At 36.0% G+C, this 25,419-nt stretch overlaps 1 protein-coding gene and 1 pseudogene across 5 annotated transcripts in view; both read left to right on the top strand.

Moving 5' to 3' along the window:
• Positions 1 to 25,419, top strand: part of ROBO1 (roundabout guidance receptor 1) — a 1,292,670-nt gene that overhangs the window by 320,416 nt on the left and 946,835 nt on the right. The gene's annotated exons all lie outside the window — the stretch shown is intronic.
• The window catches only part of LOC109562199 (apoptosis-resistant E3 ubiquitin protein ligase 1 pseudogene), a 32,153-nt pseudogene continuing 22,264 nt past the window's right edge, over positions 15,531 to 25,419 (top strand).

Genomic DNA, 25,419 nt, shown 5'->3' with positions numbered 1-25,419 from the left:
GCATAGTTTACTTGTTGAAATCAAATTCATATATTCCTATAGCAGATAAACTTACAGAACTATTGCTATGTTAAAAACAAAGTCATTTCATTCTGTGGTTAAAACTTCAAGCAATTTTGAAGTAATCTCTGGAGCACAGATTCATTCCTTTAGAGTGTCTTAACAATTACTACTTCTAAATCATTTTAGTTTTCTTTTAACCTCCCTTACACTAGCAATCTTCAGACTGTAGGAAATTAGATTCATGTTTTGCTTTGTTTTTTTTTTTTTTCTTTTTGACATACTATACATGTAGGTGTATCATAATCATATCATTATATCCAGGATGACCAATTGCTTTTTTCTGAGAATAGTAATTCAAGATGTGGCTATTTGAGGGACTAAGGAAAATAATGATGAATTTTTCACATGCTCATATTCTGTTTTCTTGCTGTGAAAATGTACGAAACAGATCTATTCTAGCTCTTCAGATTATCCCATAGAGTAGAACCAACAAAGATACTTCAAAAGCAATATTATTTACTTTAAAACTGATAGGGCATAATTGTAAGAAATGCTAATAGGGCAATGTTAGAAGAACACATAGACAGTCAAAATGATATAGATATATATAAGAAAGAAGAGAAAGTGAGATTGCTCAGTCGTGTCCAACTCTTTGCCACCGCATGGACTGTAGCGTACCGGGCTCCTTTGTCTATGGGATTTCCCAGGCAAGAGTACTGGAGTGGGTTGCCATTTCCTTCTCCAGGGGATCTTCCCAACCCAGGGATCGAACCCAGGTCTCCTGCACTGCAGGCAGATGCTTTAACCTCTGAGCCACCAGGGAAGCCTGTTGGTGTTTATTCCTACTCTAAAAACATCAGTATCCCCTCACTCTCTGTTCTTTTCAACATTTTTAAGGGGCTTCCCTGGTGGCTGAGACAGTAAAGTGTCTGCCTGCAGTGCAGGAGACCCGGGTTCGATCCCTGGGTCGGGAAGATCCCCTGGAGAAGGAAATGGCAACCCACTCCAGTACTCTTGCCTGGGAAATCCCATGGACAAAGGAGCCTGGTAGGCTACAGTCCATGTGGTGGCAAAGAGTCAGACACGATTGAGCAACTTCACTTCATATATATACATACATATATATATATATATATACACACACACACACATACATAAAATATGAGAGAGAAGGTCAAAATGTGGCCTAGTTTTCTGTATTCAAGGAACTATAACTCATTGATTCATTAGAGTTCTGTTTGTAGTTAAAATTGTCAAGGCTCATTGAATGCCATTTTATATTAAGTATTTTGTTAGCAAATGCCTTTTTGAAGAATGGTTGAGGTTATCTTTTACTACTAAATGCAATATGCTCTAACAGGTTTTACACTGTTGTGAATTTCAATATCAGGATATCTTATTGAGAGACTGTAACAAACACAGTTAAAAAGATTTCCATGAAGTATATATGCTTTATGGTTGAGAACAAAAATGTAAGCATGACTTTAGTTAAGAAATTCAAGATGAATCATTCTCTGCATAAAACTCTTAATTTGATATGAATGTTCCCTATTTAGGATTTTAAAGTATAATTGGATCATTCATCCATTGAAAACATTTGTCAGAATACCTATGAAAATAGAGATCTAATTCCCCATGGTGAAATTCAAAGCCCTTCACATCAGGCCATTATTTTCACCACCATTTTGTTCAACTTTCTAAAGGCTTTTTATTTTTCTTCTATATCCCAACCACAGAGAAACAATTCTTGATACCCAAAGAGTCTCTGCATTCTTCCATTTAAATTATTTTGCTCAATTCAGTCTAAATTAACAACAGTCAAAACAATTGAACTCTTTTTTATATTAGGTTACAAAGGAAGAAAATCCAGGCCACCCAGTAGTTAGGGTCCAGAGGAGAAACAAACAAGCAGTCAACCGCAATTGTCATTAGAGCTAAGAATTGTGCTTAGGGTAAAATACAAACGAGGAGAATTTATCTGAGGACAAGTACTATCCAAGTCCTCACACGGGACTGCTACATAAAGCTAATGGATCAGTAGCTTTAATCTTACTTTAGTGAGAGCTTACTAATATTTGCAGTTTTATTCAAACTGGTTTTAAAATGTGAGTAAAAATCAGGGACATAAATAATGAGCAGAATGTCATTCCAAACAGAAAATGAAGCCAGATTGTGGTGTCTGTGGGAAACTACTATAGTTTTGTATGTCTGGAGTGAGTGGAGAAGGGAGAGAGAGGGCAAATAGCAGGAGATGGGGAGATGGGGCTGAAGAGATATATTTGGTCCAGTTGATTGTAAAATATACTGAAGAGTTTCCATGCCATACTAAAGGGGGTTTATGCATTTTGAACCAGTGGGGAGCATGACTTGATGTCATTAATATTTCCCTCCTTGAAAGATCTCACAGCAGTGTGAAAGATGGCTTGGATGGGATTCAGAATTGAGACCCTGGTGTTGTAGATACAGAGTATTGAACAGATTTTCCCCATTCACTCCCCATACCTGGAATACCTTCTGTCTTTCAGTTCAATACATTGGAGTCCTAGGTACGTTTCAAAGTCTGCTCAAATGTTACCTCTCTGTGAAATCTTCCTAGATCTTTTGTCCATCAAAATATTGTCTCTCTCTCCTTGTCTTCTTCTCTCACTTTCTCTATAATCTTCCTTCTAGCTCTTGCATTAGAATTGATATATTTAGGCTATCTCTTTAACTAATAATGAACATAAAAAGGGATAACTACTCAAGAACTATTTGCAGAACTGGATATTTTCAGTAAGTGTTTAAAAGACAGATTTATAATAAAATCTTAAAATAGTATATTGATATAAAGAGGAGAGATTTTGGAAACTATGTATGTGAAATTAATTCTAAATCTTGCTAATATTGTAATCATTAAGTTTGTTTCTGTTGTCACTTCATCAGTTCTCTTGTGTACACTAGCTGTGGAAAGAATTTTCTTTTGTGTCAGATAATTGTTGATTTTAGAAAACAAAGACAAAAGACAAGTGCTTTTCAATTTACTTAGTACATGATGAAGAACATAGGCATGCCTAAAAAGGGATTATGATATTAATGCTTTCTTATAAATTAATTTCTGTTGGGTATTTCGATACTTTTTCTTGAAATTAGGGGAAATGTGAATTTCACACCAATATATTCTCCCTAGGCTGCCTTACTCTGAAGCATTTTTTCTAAAATTGAAGGGTGAAAACAAGTATGTAGGACTCTAGTGACTTATGGTAACTATCAACTGTAATATTCTCCAGTATTAAATTTTGCTGCCTTCACTTTGTAAACCAGAATAATTACTTTATATAAGTCTTTTAGACATATTTTTCCAAGGTCTATTAGTTCCATACTTAGAAGTGATGAATATTTATGAGTTATTACAGATGACTTTTTATTAAAATATAGTTGATTTATAATGTGTTGATTTCTGCTGTTCAGCAAAGGATTGAGTTGTACATATATATGCATTATGTTTTATATTCTTTTCCATTTTGATTTATCTCAGGATACTGAATATAGTTATATGTATACATTGCAGAACTTTGTTGTTTATCCATTCTATACATATTTGTTGGTGTGTGCTAACCCCAAACTCCCAGTCCACCCCTCCCCTACTCCCCTCCTTGGGAAACACAAGTCTGTTCTCTATGTCTGTGAATCTGTTTCTGTTTCCTAGGTAGAATTTCACAGATAGCTTTGCTTGTGTCATATTTTAGATTCCATATATAAGTGATATCATATATTTGTCTTTCTCTCTTTTTTTTCTTAGTCTGATAATCTCTAGTTCCATCCATGTTGCTGGAAAAGGCATTATTTCATTTCTTTTTCTTTTTTTAGCTGAGTGTATTCCATCATACATATGTACTACATCTTTGTTCTTTATTCATTTGTTGATGGACATGTGTTAGCTATTGTGAACATGCCTCTATGGATATAAGTGTATATTTATCTTTTTGGATTATAGTTTTGTCTGTATACAGGCACAGGAGTAGGGTTACTGGATCATATGGTAATTCTAATATTTATAAATTATTATTTCACAGGCATGCCTAACCAAAACATTCTTAATGTATTATTTCTAAAAAATATTTCAAAAACACAAATGCATGTTTTCTTTCACCCATCTAAGCATTAAGACACTGATGATATAGATGTGGAAAACTGAACAGATTTTTTCGTTTACTCTTCTGTCTTTCACTTCAATCTGTTGATAGCCTTGCTATCCTAGTGACCCACCTAGGTTCTAAGCTCCCTGAGTCTGCAGTGACTTAATAATTGATGCTTAAGTTAGTGATTTCATAGCCATTTCAAATATTAAAAAACAGCTGCAGGCATCATTAGAATTCACCCAATAAATGAATTATTTTCGTCTACTGGTTATTAAATCAAGCAGCAATCACAGGAGCCAAGAGAAAAAAAACCTAAATCGTTGAAAATTTTTATACATAGCTAAATATTTTATCTTAATTTAAATGAAAATGAAGGATTCTGATCAACATAATGTAAGTAAATGCATGATTATAATTTGGGGTGGGGAGGAAATAACTTACTGTCCCTCCTTCCTACAAAATTGAAAATGAACTATTGAGTTCCCTTCACTGGATTCTACATAGATGGTTAAGAATTCACATCAAGCAATTTGACATCTATACTTGAAGTACAAATTGCCATAGGTCAGAATATTTTATTTAATATAGATAAAAAGATTTTACAATATACATATCCCAATTTTTAATTATCCATATTTGATTTAAAGAATACCATATTTTAATATTACACATTTAAATTTCTAAAAGTGCATTAAGGGAGAAAGATATTCTTTTGTAATGAATTAAAAAAATATACTACTATGTTACTGTTAATACTAATTGGAATAGATATTTTGGTTGTCAATATTCAGAGCCTTAGAATATCAAGACTCTTGAAATTGGATATGTCTTTGACTCATTAATTATCCTTCCAAGAGTAAAAAGGAATGAATAAAAGACAGATATTTAAATTATACATTGATATAATGAAATATTAAAAATGTTGCTTAAAAGACAGGTATAAATAGTTTATACAGCATTAAGTATAATAAAACATGAGGGATAGAGAGATAGAAAATAGATATTCCAAATTTATGTCTGTGCATTATATTTACATTTATTTCAAAGACTGGAAGTTTAATAGTAATTATGCTTATGAGGCTTTTTAAAAAATATTATTCAAATTTGCTATACAGGCATGTGATTTTAAGTATAACATATATATTTACTGAAGTATGACATATATATGAAAGCATACAAATCCCAAGTGTATAATTTAGTGACTTTTTCACAGTAAACACAATTTGTGTATTCAATAAATAGAACTTCAGTGGTTCCCCAGAAGTGCCTCTCATGCCCTACTCTAGTTACTGACTCCACTAAACATAAGAACTATCTTAATATTTATCACTGTGGATGAGTTTTGCTGCTTCTGCATGTTATAGAAATGAAATCATACAATACATATAAACTCAACATTATGTGCGGGTGTGAGTTATCCATGTTATATGTAGCATTTTACTGTACGAATGTATCCAAACTTATGCATTTTGCTGTTATTAATCGTTTGTGCACTTTTTGTTGTTGTCCTGTCACTAAGTTGTGTCTGACTCTTTACAACCCAATAGATTGCAGCAAGCCAGGTTCCGCTGTTCTTCCCTGTCTCCTGAGGCTTGCACAAATTCATGTCCACTGAGTTGGTAATGCCCTCCATCATCTCATCCTCTGCTGCCCTCTTCTCCTTTTGCCTTCAATCTTTCCCAGCATCAAGATCTTTTCCAGTGAGTTGGCTCTTTGCATCAAGTGGCCAACCTGTTGGAGCTTCAGCTTCAGCATCAGTCCTTCCAATGAATATTCAGGACTGATTTCCTTTAGGATTGACTGGTTTGATCTCCTTGCAGTCCAAAGGACTCTCAAGAGTCTTCTCCAGCACCACAGTTCAAAAGCATCAATTCTTTACCTCTCAGCCTTCTTTATGGTCCAACTCACACATCCATACATGACTACTTGGAAAAACCATAGCTTTGACTATATGAAACTTTGTTGGCAAAGTCAAGTCTCTGCTTTTTAATTCACTGTCTAGATTTGTCATAGCTTTTCTTCCAAAGAACAAGTGTCTTTTAATTTTGTGACTGCAGTCACTGTCCACAGTGATTTTGGAGCCCAAGAAAAGAAAATCTGTCACTGCTTCCACTTTTCCCCCACCTATTTATCATGAAGTGATGGGACTGGATGCCATAATCTTAATTTTTTGAACATTGAGTTTTAAGCCAGCTTTTCACTTTCCTCTTTTACAGTCATCAAGAAGCTCTTTAGTTCATCTTTGCTTTCTGCCATTAGAGTGGTATCATTTGCATATTTGCGGTTGTTGAAATTTCTCCCAGAAATCTTGATTTTAGCTTGTGATTCATCCAGCCCAGCATTTGCACGATGTACTCCACATATATGTTAGTTTGGGCCTGTTAGCAATCTAGCTTCTTATGAACATTCTTGCAAATTTATTTTGATTATCTTATGTATAAATTCCAAGAGGGAATATACTTTTTAAGTCATAGGATGTGTCTTTGACCGGCTTTGATAATTCTTATGCTACTTTTTGTCAGCAAAAATGAATGGAAAGGAGGGAAGGGAAGGATAGAAAAGGGAAGAGAAGGAGGAAGGACCAGAAGCTGTTACCTATGCAGACGTTTGATATTTATATTACCTTGGGCAGTATTAACAGGTCATTGACCCCTGGCTTGTCATTTGTCTCAGTGTCTCATCTGGTCTTTCTTTCCTGATAAATTGAATAAAGCTGATGACCTTTCATTTGTATCTGTTATAAAGTATATCAGCTTTCGTTGCTTCTCAGTCTGATCAATTTGATCTCACTTTGACTTTTATGAGCAGTAACTAACATGAATGGAGCAGTCTGTGCCAATGTTATGATTTAGAGATTAACGATGACACGTAGATTAATCATTATATTGCATACTTTAAATGCACAGAATTAGTATCTTTATACTAAGACACATCAAGAATCTAGAATAAGAAAACTCAAGAGATTTACCTAATCAGAAAATCAGGGTACAAGACAAAAAAGGTGATACCAATATGTCTAATAAGAGAGAAAAATAAACACTAAAAATCACACTACGGGCATGGGATAACGTTTTAATTTTGAAAGCTAATTTTATAACCCCAAATGCTAAAACCATCTTTTTATAACTACCCTGACTTTTCACAATGATTCTTCTGATACCAGGAAACTCAGCCTGAAGTTTTTGGAATGATCAAAATTAAGAACATGATCTTCATTTTTGTTGGCCCAGATATCTGCTTTAACACTTCAAACACTCTTTTAAAATATCTCACACTGTATCAAAAATAGCCTTCCTTAGCCACAAAGAAATCTGAGAACTCCGTCAGTCAGCAAGCCCATATGTAAGTGAGAAAGAAATGTGCTGCTTAGTTTACATGACAACCTACAGATCAAAGCAAAATAAATAAATAATATTGAGTTTACTAAGTCTTCTAGTTCTTTGGGAGTAAACACTGGATATAAATACATTGAAATGAAACACTGAAGATACTGCAACTATCCGTGTTGAAATTAGATAGAAAGTATAAGTCCCTGGCAAAGGGGAATGATCATTTTTAGTATAAAATGTTAATGTTCATCAAAAAGTACAAACCAAACATAGTACAGATTGGTAGACTAAAAATAAAAGGATTTGCCCATTGTTGTAGAAATATATAATTGCTCTGAAGGATAACAGTTTTCTAAATGCAAGCTAACCATAGTTCATCTGTTTCATTTAATATTTTTAAAATGGCATCTTACTCATTAGCACATATTATTAGGACTTAGTTCAAATGAAATCATCATCTATAGGAGAATATTAAAAGTAAGTTTTTTGTGTGTTTTTTTAAACTGAGAAGTTGTTATATTTTCTTTACAATGGTCCAATATGTTTTCCTAAAATATAGATTTATTTTTAACTTTCATGTCAAGTTTTACAGTGGTTTGAAATCACCATGAGTTCTGATTTGCACAATAGTTTCTTCCTTTCTTTAGGCTTCAGATTTTAGAATTAATCAGCTTTTTAAAAGTAGTATTTTAAGGAGGAATCTCCTCCCCTCAGAGAAATAAGCTCAGGGAAGTAGTAAAAGTTATGTCAAGGAGAGTTCAATTATCTTACATTCACTCTACTCTTGGCCTACTTAGGAGCTCTCAAAAGAAGGGCAACCCTCTGATACAAGTTTAACAGGAAGTTTGTTCCATTTAAGAAGACATTCACGGTGTCAGGAAGCCAGGATTTTGTTGAAAAAAAATAGTATTATAAGATGCTTTCAATCCAATTCCTTTATTCAATTTGGTCAGTATTTTATACAGGTTAAATTATTATTGTTCCTTCTAGAGACTCAATAGTGTCAGTGGTTACTATAATTCTGTGTATATATATATATATATATATATATATATATATATATATATATATATATATTGTCATTCCTAAGGATTTAATCTCAAGTGCTATAAAAATTATTTTTTGTATCTAAATAAAAGAGAAGAATAAACTTGAAGAAGAATGTGTCTGCCACTCTCATCAAAATTAATAGGAGGTGTTCCAGATTTTAAGAGGAAAAAAGTATATGTATGATTCAAAACATTATTTTTTTCTTAATTATAATTGATTGAGATCTTTGAAATAGATTTAGGTCTAGAAAGTTGTTTCATTGATATTTTTAATGAATTTTTATTGGAGTATAGTTGCTTTAAAATGTTGTGTTAGTTTCTGCTGTACAGCAAAGTGAATCAATTACATGTATACATATGTCCATTTTTTAAACATTTTCTTCTCCTTTAGATCACCACAGATCACTCAGTAGGGTTCCCTGTGCTTAACTGTACGTTTTCATTAGTTATCTATGAAACTAATTTGTTTTATACACAGTAGTGTATATATGTCAATCCCAATCTCCCAATTTTCCCCACTCATTCCTTCCCTCTTAGTAATCATAACTTTTTTCTCTATTCATCTGCAAATCTATTTCTGCTTTGCCAATAAGTTTATCTGTACCATTTTTATAGATTCCACATATAGGCAACATTATATTTGTTTTTCTCTTTCTGACTTACTTCATTCTGAATAATAATCTCTAGGTTCATCCATGTGTCTGCAAATGGCACTCTTTCCTTTTTATGGCTGAGTAATATTCTATTGTTGGAGAAGGCAATGGCACCCCACTCCAGTACTGTTGCCCGGAAAATCCCATGGATGGAGGAGACTGGTAGACTGCAGTCCATGAGGTCGCGAAGAGTCAGACACGACTGAGCGACTTCACTTTCACTTTCCACTTTCATGCATTGGAGAAGGAAATGGCAACCCACTCCAGTGTTCTTGCCTGGAGAATCCCATGGACGGAGAAGCCTGGTGGGTTGCAGTCCATGGGGTCACACAGAGTCGGACACGACTGAAGCAACTGGGCAGCAGCAATATTCTATTGTTAGCTTCCTTGGTAGCTCAGCAGTAAAGAATCCACCTGACAATTCAGGAGATAGAAGTTTGATCCCTGGGTTGGGAAGATCCCCTGCAGAAGGAAATGGCAATCACTCCAGTATTCTTGCCTGGAAAATTCCATGGACAGAAGAAACTGGAAAGCTATAGTCCATGGGGTCACAAAGAGTTGGACATGACTTAGCAACTAAATAACAACAAATATTTCATTTTATATATGTACCACATTTATCCATTCCTCTGTCAAAGGACATTTAAGTTGCTTCCATGCGTGGCTATTTGTATATAGTGCTGCAGTGAACACCAGAGTGCATGCCTCCTTTTGAATTATGGTTTTCTCTCAATATATGCCTAGGAGTGAGAGAAATTAAGGAAATAATCCAATTTACCATCACACAAAATAGCACAACATACCTCAGAATAAACCTATCTAAGGAAACAAAAGGCCTATATTCAGAAAACTGAGATATTGGAGAAAGAAATCAAAGATGATGCAAACAGATGAAGAGATATACCATGTTCTTGGAAGAATCAGTATTGTAAAACGACTTTACTACCAAAAGCAATCTACAGATTCAATGCAATCTCTATCAAATTTCCAATGGTATTTTTCACAGAATTAGAACAAAAAATTTGCAATTTTTATCAAAACACAAAAGACCACAAATAGCCAAAGTGATATTGAAAAAGAAAAACCAAACTGGAGGAATCAGGCTACCATATGACCCAGCAGTCAAAACATTTTTAAAAACAACAACAAAAAATATTACTGTAATGATTTTATTTTACCTAACTTTTATTTTTAGAATGCATTAACTTTTAGGAAAAATTTTAGATTTAATATCAAAGTGAAGTGAAGTCGCTCAGTCGTGTCCGACTCTTTGCGACCCCATGGACTGTAGCCTATCAGGCTCCTCCGTCCATGGGATTTTCCATGCAAGAGTGCTGGAGTGGATTGCCATTTCCTTCTCCAGGGGTCCTCCTGACCCAGGAATTGAAGCTGGGTCTCCTGCATTGCAGGCAGATGCTTTACTGTCTGAGCCACCAGGAAAGCCCAATAGCAAAGAGAGTGCTTATTCTCTGCATTTCAAATCCAGTATAATAATGTATAGCCTATTTAAATTATACATGTGTTGATAATATTTAATCAATCAGGATTCCATTAATGAACCCTGGTTCATCATAAATATTTTAGCATTCATCTTTTGAAAGTACATGGTTCAGTAAGCAGTGTAGCAGTAATTAGAAACTTTTTGGAGGGAAATATATTTTGAGAGATGGACATTGAACAAGTATGCTCTTGTTTCTCTTACTCAGACTGTGATTGGAGCTAGAGGCAGTCATTAGTAAGCAGCCAACAATTCTCTGCAATAGAATTAATTCAAAATAGTTGTCATGGTTTTCTCACATCAACTATTTTATTTCCTAACATATTTTAAAGTGTATCAAGATTAGGACTGTGTACTAAATATATGAAATATTTTTCAGAGTAGAAAATTATCAAATTAATAGGATGGTTTAATCTCCATTTAGGTGTGAAATCCCTTCAGACAGTTAAATGTTCTGAAGTTTATTTCCTACTCTTTTGACAAAGTTATCTCAACCTATTTCACACAGAACCCATAAAAATATTTATATAGCCACCAGGAATAAAGTGGAAAGAACTTGGAGTATCTATATGCAATTTGGTAAAAAAAATATTATATAATCTTGATATTATTAACATAAAGATAAAACATAAAAATTAGAGAAGTGCTAATACTGAAATTTTATAAACTGTACAAATACATTTTTTCATGACAAATGAGCTTACTTTTAAAAATATATTTTAGTATGAATTATATATATATATATATATCCCTAAATTAGCCATGAGAAATTTTAGATACATTTTGATAATGATCTTTCCAAACTATCATAATCACTATGAACAAATGTTGAACGAATCAGTAAATGGTAGCAAAATGTAGTTGAATTATAATGTCCTGTTAATTTCCAGTGTACAGCACACTGATGCTATGTATATATGTATACATATATATAAGCCAAAATATTATATATAATAGAATGATCAAGATAGTTTGAGATTAATTTTTGAAAACTTCATAACCTATAGTCTTTTAATGAGTTATTCCATTTTTTTACTTTTGTAATATTATAGAACACTTTTAATCCCTAAAAATTATAATTATTAATTTAAAAATTACATCACATATCAAACTTTGACTTATTGTGAATATCAAATGCCACTAAGGTAGTAACAGGAAAAAAAAAAAGAGTAAAGGGGGAAAAATGAGAAAAAAGAAAGAAAAGTATACCAATTAAGAAAGTCTACAAAAGCAATTACAGGAGCATCTGGCATGTAATAACAATAATGAAATAATCATTTGTATCTTGTATTTAAGAAGAAAAATTAGATAAGAACAAAGTAAATTGAAAGAATGCTATATAATTTACTGAAATGCTTGCAAAAAAGACTTCCAAGTAAAAAGTATCAAAGCTAAAAGACACAATTCAGTAAGAATTGATGCTATATGAATAGCCAGTTCAGAGAAATATTTGACCCCCAAAATGTTTATTTTTTAATTGCCACGGCAATATTTATTGGGATGTTGTCAACAAAATTTTCTGACTCCAAACTGCATAGTTCATGAATTCAGTGCCAATAGGCTGTTTTGTATTTGGTACAAGGAGCTTCCTTTCTTAGCTGAATGCTCATCAACCCTGATTCTTTTACCCCTTCAAGCTGCTGAATTGACCTCTATCAATAACTGTAAATTAGAATAGACTTTGTAGCTTTCAGGATTCTCTCTCATGAGTCAAATTCTCTGACCAAGAGCCTGAGGACTGTGATGAGCTTAGACTTTGAGCAGGTCTAACTTTATATCCTGGCTCAGGAAGCAACATCATAGACATAACCATAAACTTTGTGAATATAGCTTGTTTGTGACATTATGTTTTAAGGTAAACCAAAGTCTCCAGTCATTGTCTACATTTTAGCTTATGGGAGTGTATATAGGCCCTCAGAAGACAACATTAATATTTCCTCATTACTTTATGTAGTAACTTGGCATGTATGTATTCCTGTTTTCATTTTTTAATGTCATGTTCAGTTCATTTTAGTCGCTCAGTCATGTCCGACTCTTTGCGACCCCATGAACAGCAGCACGCTAGGGCTCCCTGTGCATCACCAACTCCTGGAGTCCACCCAAACCAATGTCCATTGTGTCGGTGATGCCATCCAACCATCTCATCCTCTGTCGTCCCCTTCTCCTCCTGCCCCCAATCTTTCCCAGCATCAGGGTCTCTTCAAATGAGTCAGCTCTCTGCATCAGGTGGCCAAAGTACTGGAGTTTCAGCTTCAGCATCAGTCCTTCCAATGAACACCCAGGACTGATCTCCTGCAGGGTGGACTGGTTGGACCTCCTTGCAGTCCAAGGGACTTGCAAGAGTCTTCTCCAACACCACAGTTCACAAGTATCAGTTCTTTGGCACTCAGCTCTCCTTATAGTCCAACTCTCACATCCATACATGACTCCTGGAAAAACCATAGCCTTGACTAGATGGACCTTGTTGACAAAGTGATGTCTCTGCTCTTTAATATGCTGTCTAGATTGGTCATAACTTTCCTTCCAAGGAGCAAGCATCTTTTAATTTCATGGCTGCAATCACCATCTGCAGTGATTTTGGAGCCCCAAAAAATAAAGTCAGCCACTGTTTCCACTGTTTCCCCATCTATCTGCCATGAAGTGATGGGACCAGATGCGATGATCTCCATTTTCTGAATGTCCGGTTATTGAAGTGTAATGTATATACACTGTGGCTTCCCTGGTGGCTCAGAGGGTAAAGTGTCTGCCTCCAATGCAGGAGACCAGTTATTGAAGTATAATGTATATACACTAAAGGTCACTCTTTTAGTCATATATTTCCATGAGTTTTAAAAGATAAAGTAATGTGATGATCACCAGAATGAAGACAGAATAGTTCCATTACCACAAAAGGTTTCTTTATGTCCTTTTGTAGTCAATCTCCCTGGTAAACTTAAATCAGATAGATTTCTGTCCCTATACTTTGACCTTTTCTAGAACATCAATAAAATCAAGTTTTATAATGAGTAGCTCTTTCTTTCTTCCTGGATTCTTTCATTGAGTGTAATGCTTTTGAGATTCATTCATGGTGTTACTTGTATCAGTGGTCATTCTTTTTTAAATTTTTGATGTGTTATTCCATTGTGTGGGTATGCCACAACTTTCTCATCTAGTCATGACTTAAAGGATTATTGTTATTTTTCATGACTGAGGTGGTTATAAATGAAAGTGATATCAGTTTTCACATACAGTCTTTGTATGGGCATATGTTTTCTTTTCTCGGGTAAATAAGAGTGTAACTGCTGGGTTTAGGATGACTAAGTTTAATATCAAATGAAATGGGTAATATGATTTAAACATACTGATTTTAAATTTTGCATTTCCAAGAACAATGTATCAGAGTAAGTACTGCTTAATAATAATAACAATGGCAGCAATTACAGCAATAATGACAGTCTTATTGAGTGCTTATTTAGCATCTTCCAGGCAACAGGCAGTATGCTAAGCACTTTATGTATTTTTAATTCATTTCATCCTCACAGGGATACATAAAATTATTATTATTATTATTATCTTTATTTTAAATGTGAGAAAATAGAAATCAAAAAAATGTTATATAACTTGTCCAAGTTGTCAGCCTACAAGTAAGTGGTAGAGCTGAGATTCTAACCTAGAAAATCTGGCCATTGGATTGCCTTCCCTAAACACGATGTCCTACTGCCTTTTCACTTACTGGTTAGATAAACACTAGGAATAATAGAGTTCATCACTCTAAAGAAAAATTAAAGAATTCTAAAAATTTAAACCAATATAATATTGTAAAGTTTAAAAATAAAATAAAATTTTAAAAAAACAGTAATAGAAGAATATAAATTAAAATAGCATTAAAAAATAAAAAAAAATAAAAATTTGTTCTTAAGGCATTTTGTGCAGAACATAAACTGAAAAATTTAGCATCCAAGAACTTGAAAAAAATGTCAGTAGTACATACACACAATAACTGTTCTTATATACAAGTTGCCCGATTTTTCCTGCTTTTACACAATCCCTTTGCCAAAGGGAAATTGTTTTTCTTACACTGATGTAAGTTTTAGATTGAATTGTTGTTGTTCAGTCACTCAGTTGTGTCTAACTCTTTGCAACCTCATGGACTGCAGCAAGCCAGGCTTCCCTGTCTTTTACCATCTTCCGGAGTTTGCTCAAACTCATGTCTATTGAGTTGGTGATGCCATCCAACCATCTCATTAGATTGATTGTAAAGGGTCTACAATGATAATCAAAAAGGAAATTAATTTCAGTCTTTGAGAATAAGAAATGACATTGAAAGACTCCAATGCACAAATAAAATTCTATTTACTGTGAGAAAGAAATAGAACCTGACATTTTTATCATATAAAAGGAGAAGGACATAATAGAATAATTAAAATAGGCTTTATATTTTTATTTGCAGATTACATTACATAAAAGTCCTCATGACATTTGACAGACACTAAATAGTTTTGAACCTTTATGTTGCTCAGGATTATTAGTTGTTATATTTTCATTAATTATTTTGGAAAAAAATTAAGGTCTATATTTTGACACTGTGTATAGAACCACTTAAAAAGAATCTTTCTCAAGCTTTATTTACGGTTTTTGTGTCCTTTGAAAGTGAAATTGTTAGTTGCTCAGTCATGTCCAACTCTGTGATGCCATCGACTGTAGCCCACTAGGGTCCTTTGTCCATGGAATTCTTCAGGCAAGAATACCGGAGTGGGTTGCCATTCCCTTCTCCAAGGAATCTTCCCAACCCAGGGATCGAACCTGGGTCTCCTGTATTTTAGGCAGATTCTTTACCATCTGAGCCACCGGGGAAACCCTTCTTGTCATTTAGTTGACTGCAGAGAGAGAGAGAGAATAAAATGGTTCCAACAGACGTGGATGTTATCACATTTTTGGAGATAGGCCTGATAGAAATAGGTGAAGAAAGGAGAGAAGTAATCGTCATGTTGGTGTCTGAAGGGCCTGGGATTATTCTATTATGTATATTGTTTATGTTGTCACAATATATAAAAAGGCATCACATCTTCTGTCCCACTCTCACGTTTTTATCAGGTGTTGATGCAGTGCTATGTTTTACCCTTACTGATTTTTTAAAACATTCAGAGTGAAGGTTCAGATATGTGCTTATATAATGCACAGTATACCTAGATTGAAATTGCATCAACTGTGGCAGCCATTTACCCCCTCAATTCATTCTGGATACTAAATAAATGTAGCAAAATAGGGGGGCACTCTGCCCAGATTTGTGTAAATATTCCTCAAGTGATTTTCAAATCTCTGTGAAGATTAAAAATTTTCTTTGAGAATGGCTGAAGCCACAGTATGGCGCGAGAACAAAATATATACAGTTATCAGGGCAGAGCAGAGTGTATCAACAAGTAACATAGTGCAGAAGCCAGATTTTTATTTCTGATTTTCTCTCCACCCAGACTGAGGCTAGAAACATGATCTCTCAGTCTTGTGGTCTGGCCTGCATCACCCAAGTTTTAGAAACTCTTGAGTGTGTATGTGCACATGTGTGTGTGTTTGTGTGAGTCCCATGCTGTCTTTATTCTATGCTTTTATGAGTAATGGTCTTTACTGTTTTGGTATATCTCAAGTTTTTTTCTTTATGTAGACTTACATAAAAGTTTACATCTTTCTTGGATTTGCTGTGTGTGTGTGTCTATTTATTTGGTGCCAACCAGGGAAAATCTGGAGTCTCTAAACAGCTCTGACTTCTCCACCTCTATTTCTGCTACATTGTACTATTGTGGGACAAGTTGAAAGGAATCCAAAGTCTTGAACTATCATGACATTTTCAATATTTCCCATAGCTTTCATAGATCTAAGATGTTTTATCATTCTGTTCTTAGTGTCATATAAAGCATACTTTGCTGGGCTTGTGCTGTGCTTGTCATATAAAGGATCTTGTGCTGTGCACGTCCTTGAGAGATGAGCACAACTACAGCCTGTCCATTCATGAGCTTGGTCCTCTGGAAAAAGAGAGTACCGGTGTCTCATTTGAGAAGTTGGTGACGTCCAACAGGCAGACCTTCCAGATGTTCCTGCGGCTCACCCTGCACTCTTGGGGCTGCTTCCACGCTTACATCTCATACCGAAACCAGCCAATCAACAATGGTGAATTTGACATCATTGTCCTAAGTGAGAACGAGAGGAATAATGTTGAACGCCACGTGTCCACCTCAGGAGTGAGCATTTACTTTGAAGCTTATCTGTATAATGCTGCCAGTTGCACCAGCATGCCATGGCACCTCCTGCCCATGCACACGAGCTCTGCCCAGCACCGGCCCTCCACAGCTCTGGAGGAGGAAGATGAAGATTCACCCTCTGAGTGTTACACCCCTGAGACAGTGAAGAAACTGAAGAATGTGCACTGCTACGTGTCACCAAAGCAATTCTCAGAGAAGGAGTTCTACCTGAAAATCGTTTCCTGGCGCCTTTACACCTTCCAGCTGTGCCCCGGAACCAAATTTTCATACCTCAGCCTTGTCCCTGTCCATAAGCTGCTCACCCTTGTGGTGGATGATGGCATTCAGCCTCCTGTGGAGCTCATCTCTAAGGAGAGGAACATCTCAGCGGCCACGTTCATCCACTCCCTCCATAAGAACACAGGAGGGTCCAAGACCTTTCAGACAAGGTGAATGTTTTCCATCGAGAGCTCCCGCAGGCACATATGAAAAGACCACATTCTAAAGTCACCCTGAAGGTCAGCAGACATGCCTTGTAGGAATCGTCTCTGAAAGCCAGTCGGAATTTCTCCATCTCAGATTGGAGCAAGAACTTTGAAGTGGTTTTTCCGGATGAAGAAACTCCAGACTGGGAAGGGCCTCATTGGGAATGGTTTGAATTAATCTGCAAAGCACTATTTAACACCACCAATCAGCTCTTCACCCGATTCAGTGACACCAACCAGGCACTAGTGCACCCCAACCCTAACTGTCCCACTCATCTGCTCCTAAAGACGTATGAGTTTGCAGGGCGCCTGGTGGGCAAGTGTCTCTATGAGTCCTGCCTTGGTCCAAGCTTGCTTCACCCGTTCTTTCTTGGCCCAAATCATAGTACTACATATGCATTACAAGTACTTTGAAACAGGTGACCCAGACTTCTACAAATCTAAAGTTTGTTTCATCCTCAACAATGACATGAGTAATATGGAGCTGGTCTTTGCAGAAGAGAAATTTAATAAATCAGGTCAATTAGATAAGATCAGAGAAGACTCCCTAAGAGACCCGCTTCAGAAACAGTAGTGAGTAGAATACAGCAAGGAGAAGGAAATGGCAACCCACTCCAGTATTCTTGCCTGGAGAATCCCAGGGACAGAGGAACCTCTACCAGGTCGCACAGAGTCGGATACAACTGAGCGACTAAGCACAGCACTGCTGTTGATGCTAAATCACTTCAGTCGTGTCTGACTCTGTGTGATCCCATGGACTGTAACACACCAGGCTCCTTTGTCCCTGGGGATTCTCCAGACAAGAATACTAGAGTGGGCTGCCATGCCCTCCTCCAAGGAAATCTTCCCAACCCAGGGATCGAACCCAGGTCTCCTGTATTGCAGGCAGATTGTTTACTTTCTGAACCACCAGGGAAGCCCAAGAATGCTGGAGTGGGTAGCCTGTTCCTTCTCCAGGGGAACTTGCCAACCCAGCAATCAAACTGGGGTCTCCTGCTTTGCAGGCAGATTCCTTACCAGCTGAGCTACCCGGGAACACCCACCCCATATAAAGGAAACTTGTTTATAAAACAGTTTCGATAGCCTCTTGAATAGACCAGTTGAAATAAATTGTCGTTAAAATTGCTTCCTGTGCTATATAGCAGGTCCCACTAGCTATCTATTTAACACATGGCAGTGTGTATATGCCAATCCCAATCTCCCAATTCATCCCCTCCCCTGCCCCCAATGTGTCCTTATATCTACATCTCTCTTGATGCCCTGCAAGTAGATTCATCTTTACTGTTTTTCTAGATTCCACATATATGTGTTAATGCATGATATTTACTTTTCTCTCTCTTCTTTATAGCATAGGGAGCTCTGTGGTACTCTGTGGTGCTCTGTGGTGACCTAGATGGTGGGATGGGCTGGGGGAATGGAGACCCAAGAGGGAAGGGATGTATGCACATATATAGCTGATTCACTTTGCTGTACAGCAGAAAAAACACAATATTGTAAAGAAACTATACTCCAATAAATTTTTTAACAATAGCTTCTGTGTTATCAAGGAAGCATTGTTCATTTGCTAATGAGTTTTTTTTTCTAGGACTTTGTTCTCCCTATGTGTCAGCGTAAATGTACATGTTAATAAATGAATAAAATGTGAGTGGGTACATAGTCGAAATGGAAGGAAGGAATCATATGTGTTGTTAGCAGATATGCCTTCTGGTTAATTTAGGCTGCTTATTTGTTGCAAGATGAAGAAATTTACCTGAAGATGGTTCCAGTACTCAGAGTTTATTACAAAAGTACATACACATGGCTTCTCAGGAATACTTCTTGGGAAAAGTAGAGATCACATGACGGTCAAGAAGTAGATGAAGTGATTTAAGATTTGATCAAAGGCAGCCTAGCTCTAGAATCCAGACAGTTCGAGGGGTCTCAGGAGCATGTCTCCATCAGCTGGTTTCCTCAACTTCTACTCTCAATATCATGGTTTGTTCTTTTCTGCCTTTTCTACTTTCTCCTAATATGACCTCTGCTGTCTTTCATAACCTCTCTTTACTTCATTTCTTTCAGTCTTCTTATGTTCTCTGTATTGTCTCTGTACATTTAATTCATATTTTTTTTAGAAATTTTTATTGAGTTACAATTTACCTACCATATAATTCACTTGCTTTACTTGTACAATTCACTGAATTGGGGTACATTTACAGAGTCATGTAACTTTTTCGCTGTAGGCAGAGGTTCATTGTTGATTTTTTTTCTTTTGGGGGGAGGTGTTTCCTTGGCCATGTGGCATTTGGGGTCTTAGTTCCCCAGTCACGGATTAAATCTTCACCCCCTGCAGTGGAAGCACAGAGTCTTAACAGCTGAACCATCAGGGAAGTCCCTTGATTCATATTCTTAAAAATTAAAAATGAGACTCAATACATCTCCACAGAACAGGTCATTGGCCAGATCTTAGAGGAAGATACATAGCATAAAACATTGCTCCTGAGGCTGCACCTTCATCAGAGGCTGTGGTCTTGGAAAGCACCATGATTGGACGTTCTGAATATCTTCACGAAGAGACAAAGGAAAATTCAAATGTAGGCTCCATGAGAGCCACAACTTTCTCTTTTTGCAACATACTTCTTTGTCTCCTTTTCGAAGAATAGTGCCTGGCATGTGAACACTTAAATATTTACTGACTGCATGAATAAGAAAATAACTAATGCATCATTTGGATTTGCTTGTGGAATATGCAATAACTTCATAACAGTGTGGAGCAAGGAGATCCAACCAGGTCCAGGTCATGTTCAACATGAACCAGCATCATGTGCTTGTTTAGGTGTGGAGTCAGTGAATAAACTTGTTCATGAGTAAGGGGAGGGAACTCTCAGGAAGGAAATGGCAACCCTCTCCAGTGTTCTTGCCTGGAGAATCCCAGGGACGGGGAAGCCTGGTGGGCTGCCATCTCTGGGGTCACACAGAGTCAGACACGACTGAAGTGACTTAGCAAGGGGAGGGAACTCTCAGGCTTACCCAGACCATAGAACAGAGTGCCTCAGTCACCTTCTTCCAGGTCATGTACAATACATCTGAATATATCTTCTATAATTTAAAAATATTTAATTTTGTTGTTTAGAGTATGACAGTAATAAGAGAAGAACATTTACCTGGTTCCCATGTAATGTGGGAGTGTATGCTCTCTCTTTCGAACCACATGCAGCTATCTACCAGAAATGTTCCTTTAGAGGCATCTGTAAGATAAGAAAATTTAAGAATAATCTTACTGAAGATATGTCTTAGGCACCATAATTATACAGAAAGAAAACTCTTCTAAATCTCTATACATAGAATGTCCCAGTGAAATTCTAATCAAAAAGGAGGGGAAATCTTGTGGACATAACTTGTGTACGTCAGTAAGGACAGTTAGGAGCATTACAAAAGGAATATTTTCAGTACTTCTCCATCTCACCCACATTCATCCCTCTTTTATATGCTTCCCTGCAATTCAACCAATCATAGGTGTCCATGCATATGTATATATGGATCTCCACTGGATATTTCCTGAGACCTACTCCACACCTATAGCATTAGCATTTTGATGAAAAAAACAGAGTAAGCCTCCGGAAATATCCAGTGGAGGTCCGTATGCACATATCCATGGAAACCATGGCTGATTCATGTTGATGTTTGGCAAAAGCCAACACAATATTGTAAAGCAATTATCCTTCAAAATAAATTTAATTATAAAAAATGCTAATGCTAAATCATCCAATACTTTCCTATTGCCTATTTATAATACTTTCCAATATGCCTATTTACAGTCATAAATCAAATGACCGTGTATCATCTCAATTGAGCCAAGAGATTTGATGAGCCAAGTACTCTTAATACATATATAAGTTGAGAAAATGGAGGCTCACCTAGGAGGGATGACCTGCTCACATCTATTTGTCTATAAGTCACATCATCAGGATTTGAATGTAGGCCTTATAACACCCTAAAGCTGTCTTTTGAGATTTCACACTTCCTGAAAGTGTGATAACAATTTAACATATCACTACTTCCTATGAATATTTACACTTTAATGTGAAAGTGAAGACTGTCAATGTATAACCCAAAGTTTCCTTAGTAGTAAAAAATAAAATATTTTGACAACTTGAGAGATTTTATTACTAAAGGGGGTTATCTTCCCATTTTCTAAAGGTGAGGTTGACTCAACTCTGATTAATCCTACTTATTCTCAGATTGCCTCAGTCTGCAAATGATGAAAACAGAATGCTGATTTTTTTTAAAAATAATCCACTTTTATTGATATATAATTTTCAGTGGTGTAGATTGACTCTGATTTTAAATGTTTCTTTCTATTATGATCTATGAGTTTGTTTCAGGATGTATTAGACACTTGAGTAAAATGGATAATTCTCAAGTTTACACAGGGTACCTTTTTCTCTGCAATAGGAGAAATATGCTAAATAAAGTTGTATTGGCAAACTGACTTGTACCACAAGGATAATATGAATTAAACCCAAAACAGTGTAATAAAAAGAGAAGGAGAGGGAAGAATTCTGGGTGAGTGGAAAGTTTAACAAACACACACACACACATAAACACATTTACACATACACACACAAAGTGAACAGAGAATTCTTAAATCTACTTCTATATTATATCTTCACATACTGATTTTGTTCTGCTTAAAAATGACACAAATAATTTTAAAAATAATTTGGGGATATAGGTATACCTGCTAAACCAAAGCAAGCTATGATTACAACATCCAGTTTGGATTTAAATAGAACCCTCATTTATCATCAGGCCATCCTTAGACACATTGAGAAATCTGTTTTTGCTATTCTGTACTCTCTTCACACAAAGGCACTGGGTCAAACATCTTTAACTAACATGATGATAAATAAATAGTTCTGCTTTCTATGGTAAAAGATTCAATGGCACATTCTGGTAATTTTCCTGAAGATGGTTATGTGGGTATGTACTAGCTCAGTTGCAAGTCCTGTCCAGCTCTTTGTGACCCCGTGGACTGTAGCCCCCCAGGCTTCTCCATTTATGGGATTTCTCAGGCAAGAATACGGGAGTGTATGGCCATTTACTCCTCCAGGGTATCTTCCCGACCCAGGGATTGAAACCGATTCTCACGTGTCTCCTGCCCTGGCAGACAGAGTCTTTACCACTGAGCCACCTGGAAAGCCCCTGAATATGATTAAATTGAAGTAATTAGTACATCAGCTGAAGTGCTTAGCAAAGGCTTTGAATTTGAATGTTTGTTAAGCTCCCTTTGTAGAGTTACATAGTAATGTCATTAACATCATTTCCATTTTTTTTCAGTACTTAATCAATTCAATGCCAGAAACAGTCTAGCTACATTTTTTTACTTTTTATGATATAGGCAAAATTTCTGTTGCTGGTTAAAATGTTTTTGTGAATCAAATGTGCTATTTTCTTTTCCACCCCCTAAAAATTACTGAGGTAATGGAGGCATGTAGAATAGAATACATTTACTACTAAGATAGTTAATAGAAAGGTATTTTGGATATGCATTCAATTCAGATTTATAATAAAAAGTTTCATTTGTGTAGGAAATCATTTAATTATCAATAAAAGGTCAAAATGCAGTAATTAAAGCCCCTGAAGTTAAAGAATTACAGTTTTCTGTATGTGTGTGTATGGCAAGTTAAGTGAAAGTCTATATACTTCTACTTCAAAAATCAATATTGTCTTTTCTATGCTGGCTTCTTAAAATAAGCTACAAAAGCTAGTGTTAAACTTTTATCTATTGGATTTATTTTCAAAGTGTTTTTACATTTGGAGAAAAAAGTGTCTTACAATATTCTGCAATTTCAGTCATATGCCTTTTTTTAAGTCTGGAAGGATGCATAGATCTTTTTATACAGCTTGAAGCACAAGTTACATGAAAAGTACTGACTTTTCTCCATACAAAGGGGCTTGAACCTTTAGACAGACACCCTATTGGCTTTAATTGTATTGAACAGACACTGAAACTTGAAGTAGCTGAATAGTTGATAGAAATAGATTTATAAAATTTTGTTAAGAGCAGTTAATGATGCATAAAGTGTCACTAAATTTAAGGTTGTAATCATGAAGGCATGAGATGCCAGACCCACCTGAAAACAAAAAACAATAATAATAGTAAAATGCTGAGGAAACAAGCTATAAAAATACTTTGCTGGTGGTGTTTGTTGGTTTGGGTCTTTTTTTAGTAGATTTGTATCATTCATAATTGTATTGTCAAACATTTTCTGTTATGATGTGCTTACGCTAATATATATACTAAAAGTTAAGTTCTGGTTATAAAAAATAAGTTTTCTCTGTTTAAAGATTGAATGAATATATCTCCATGGACAATTTTCCTATCTTCTGAGTCTGTTAACATCTTAGTATGTTATAAATCTTGGACTCTCTAAGGAATGTATTGTTTTTAAAATTTAATGTTCTCAGAACAGAACAAGACTTCACCTCTTTTACATATATGAGATTGATAAAGCAAAACAGCTCTCCATTCATAAAATCTTCCTTAATGATGATAATAATTTTTCCAGAAGATTGAGCCATGGTATATTCAATGTACTTTACATATCATGATGAAATTCATCTTCAAATTTGTGGCTCAGATGGTAAAGAGTCTGCCTGCAGTGCAAGAGACGCAGGCTCGATCCCTGAGTCAGAAAGATCCCCTGGAGAAGGAAATGGCAACCCACTCCAGTATTCCTGCCTGGAGAATTCCATTAACAGAGGCGCTTGGCAGGCTACAGTCCCCATAGGGTTGCAAAGAGTCAGACACAACTGAGCAACTTCACTTTCCTTTTCCTTTTCTTTTAGATACACATACGTATGTGAAGTCTTCAGCAGAAGTATTATTTTTCCAGTTGTTTGGAATTAAATTGAAGCCTAGAATTTATATCACTTGTTTGGAATTAAATTGAAGTCCAGAATTTACATCACTTGTTCAAGGTTGCACTGCTAAACAAGTGATGGAGCTGAAATCTGAACTCAAGCCGGACTCTTTCTAAACCCAGTTTTTTACATTAAGTCACAATTCTCCTCTATAACCTCAAATAGTAATTTTCAATATAAAATGTTAATATGTGCATAAGAATATAAATGCAAGAAAAAGATCCAGGAACACAAATGGTATATGTTGCACCCAAAAAAAGTACTCAACTAGAGGTTATTTATCAAAGTCCAGGAATATGAAGATAAATAAAAAATACAAAGTCCTGCCTTCTATAGCTCACAGTCAATGAAAGAGACATAAGTAAACAAAACTTTCGAAAGAGTCACACTTCATTTCAGCAATAATACATTGACAGTGACTATGGGAACAGAGAAGGTGCCTGAGAACCTTCTAAGGAAAAGGAAGTAGGTCTTCACAGAGGAAGAGAAGGTGGGGTAGGGCCTTATAGTAAAATTAATTGTAAAAGTTTTGAAAGAAACAGCAGGGAAAGGGGATCATAACCAGAGAGAATGGCATGCACAGAAGTGCATGGAAAGGATGGACTGAAATCCAGGGAGAATAGGAGGGAAGGAGTCATGAGAGATGATGGTAGATGGATAGGGAGGGCCTGGAATGTTGTACAGTTCAGTTCAGTTCAGTTCAGTCACTCAGTCATGTCTGACTCTTTCTGACCCCATGGACTACAGTACACCAGGCTTGTCTGTCCATCATGGGTTCCCAGAGCATGCGCAAACTCACGTCCATTGAGTCAGTGATGCAATCCAGCCAACTCATCCTCTGTTGTCCCTTCTCCTACTGCCTTCAATAATTCCCAGCATCACAGTCTTTTCAAATGGGTCAGTTCTTCATAGCAGGTGCCAAAATATTGGAGCTTCAGCTTCAGTGTCAGTCCTTCCAACGAATATTCAGGACTGATTTCCTTTAGGGTGGACTGGTTGGATCTCCTTGATGTCCAGGGGACTCTCAAGAGTCTTCTCCAATAGCACAGTTCAAAAGAATCAATTATTCAGTGCTCAGCTTTCTTCATAGTCCAACTCTCACATCCATACATGACTACTGGAAAAACCATAGCCTTGACTAGACAGACCTTTGTTGACAAAGTAATGTC

This window comes from Bos indicus, chromosome 1 (assembly GCF_029378745.1).
Source record: "Bos indicus isolate NIAB-ARS_2022 breed Sahiwal x Tharparkar chromosome 1, NIAB-ARS_B.indTharparkar_mat_pri_1.0, whole genome shotgun sequence".
NCBI lineage: Eukaryota > Metazoa > Chordata > Mammalia > Artiodactyla > Bovidae > Bos > Bos indicus.
Note: the sequence above shows the minus strand (reverse complement) of the source record. Positions and strands in the feature narration are given on the sequence as shown.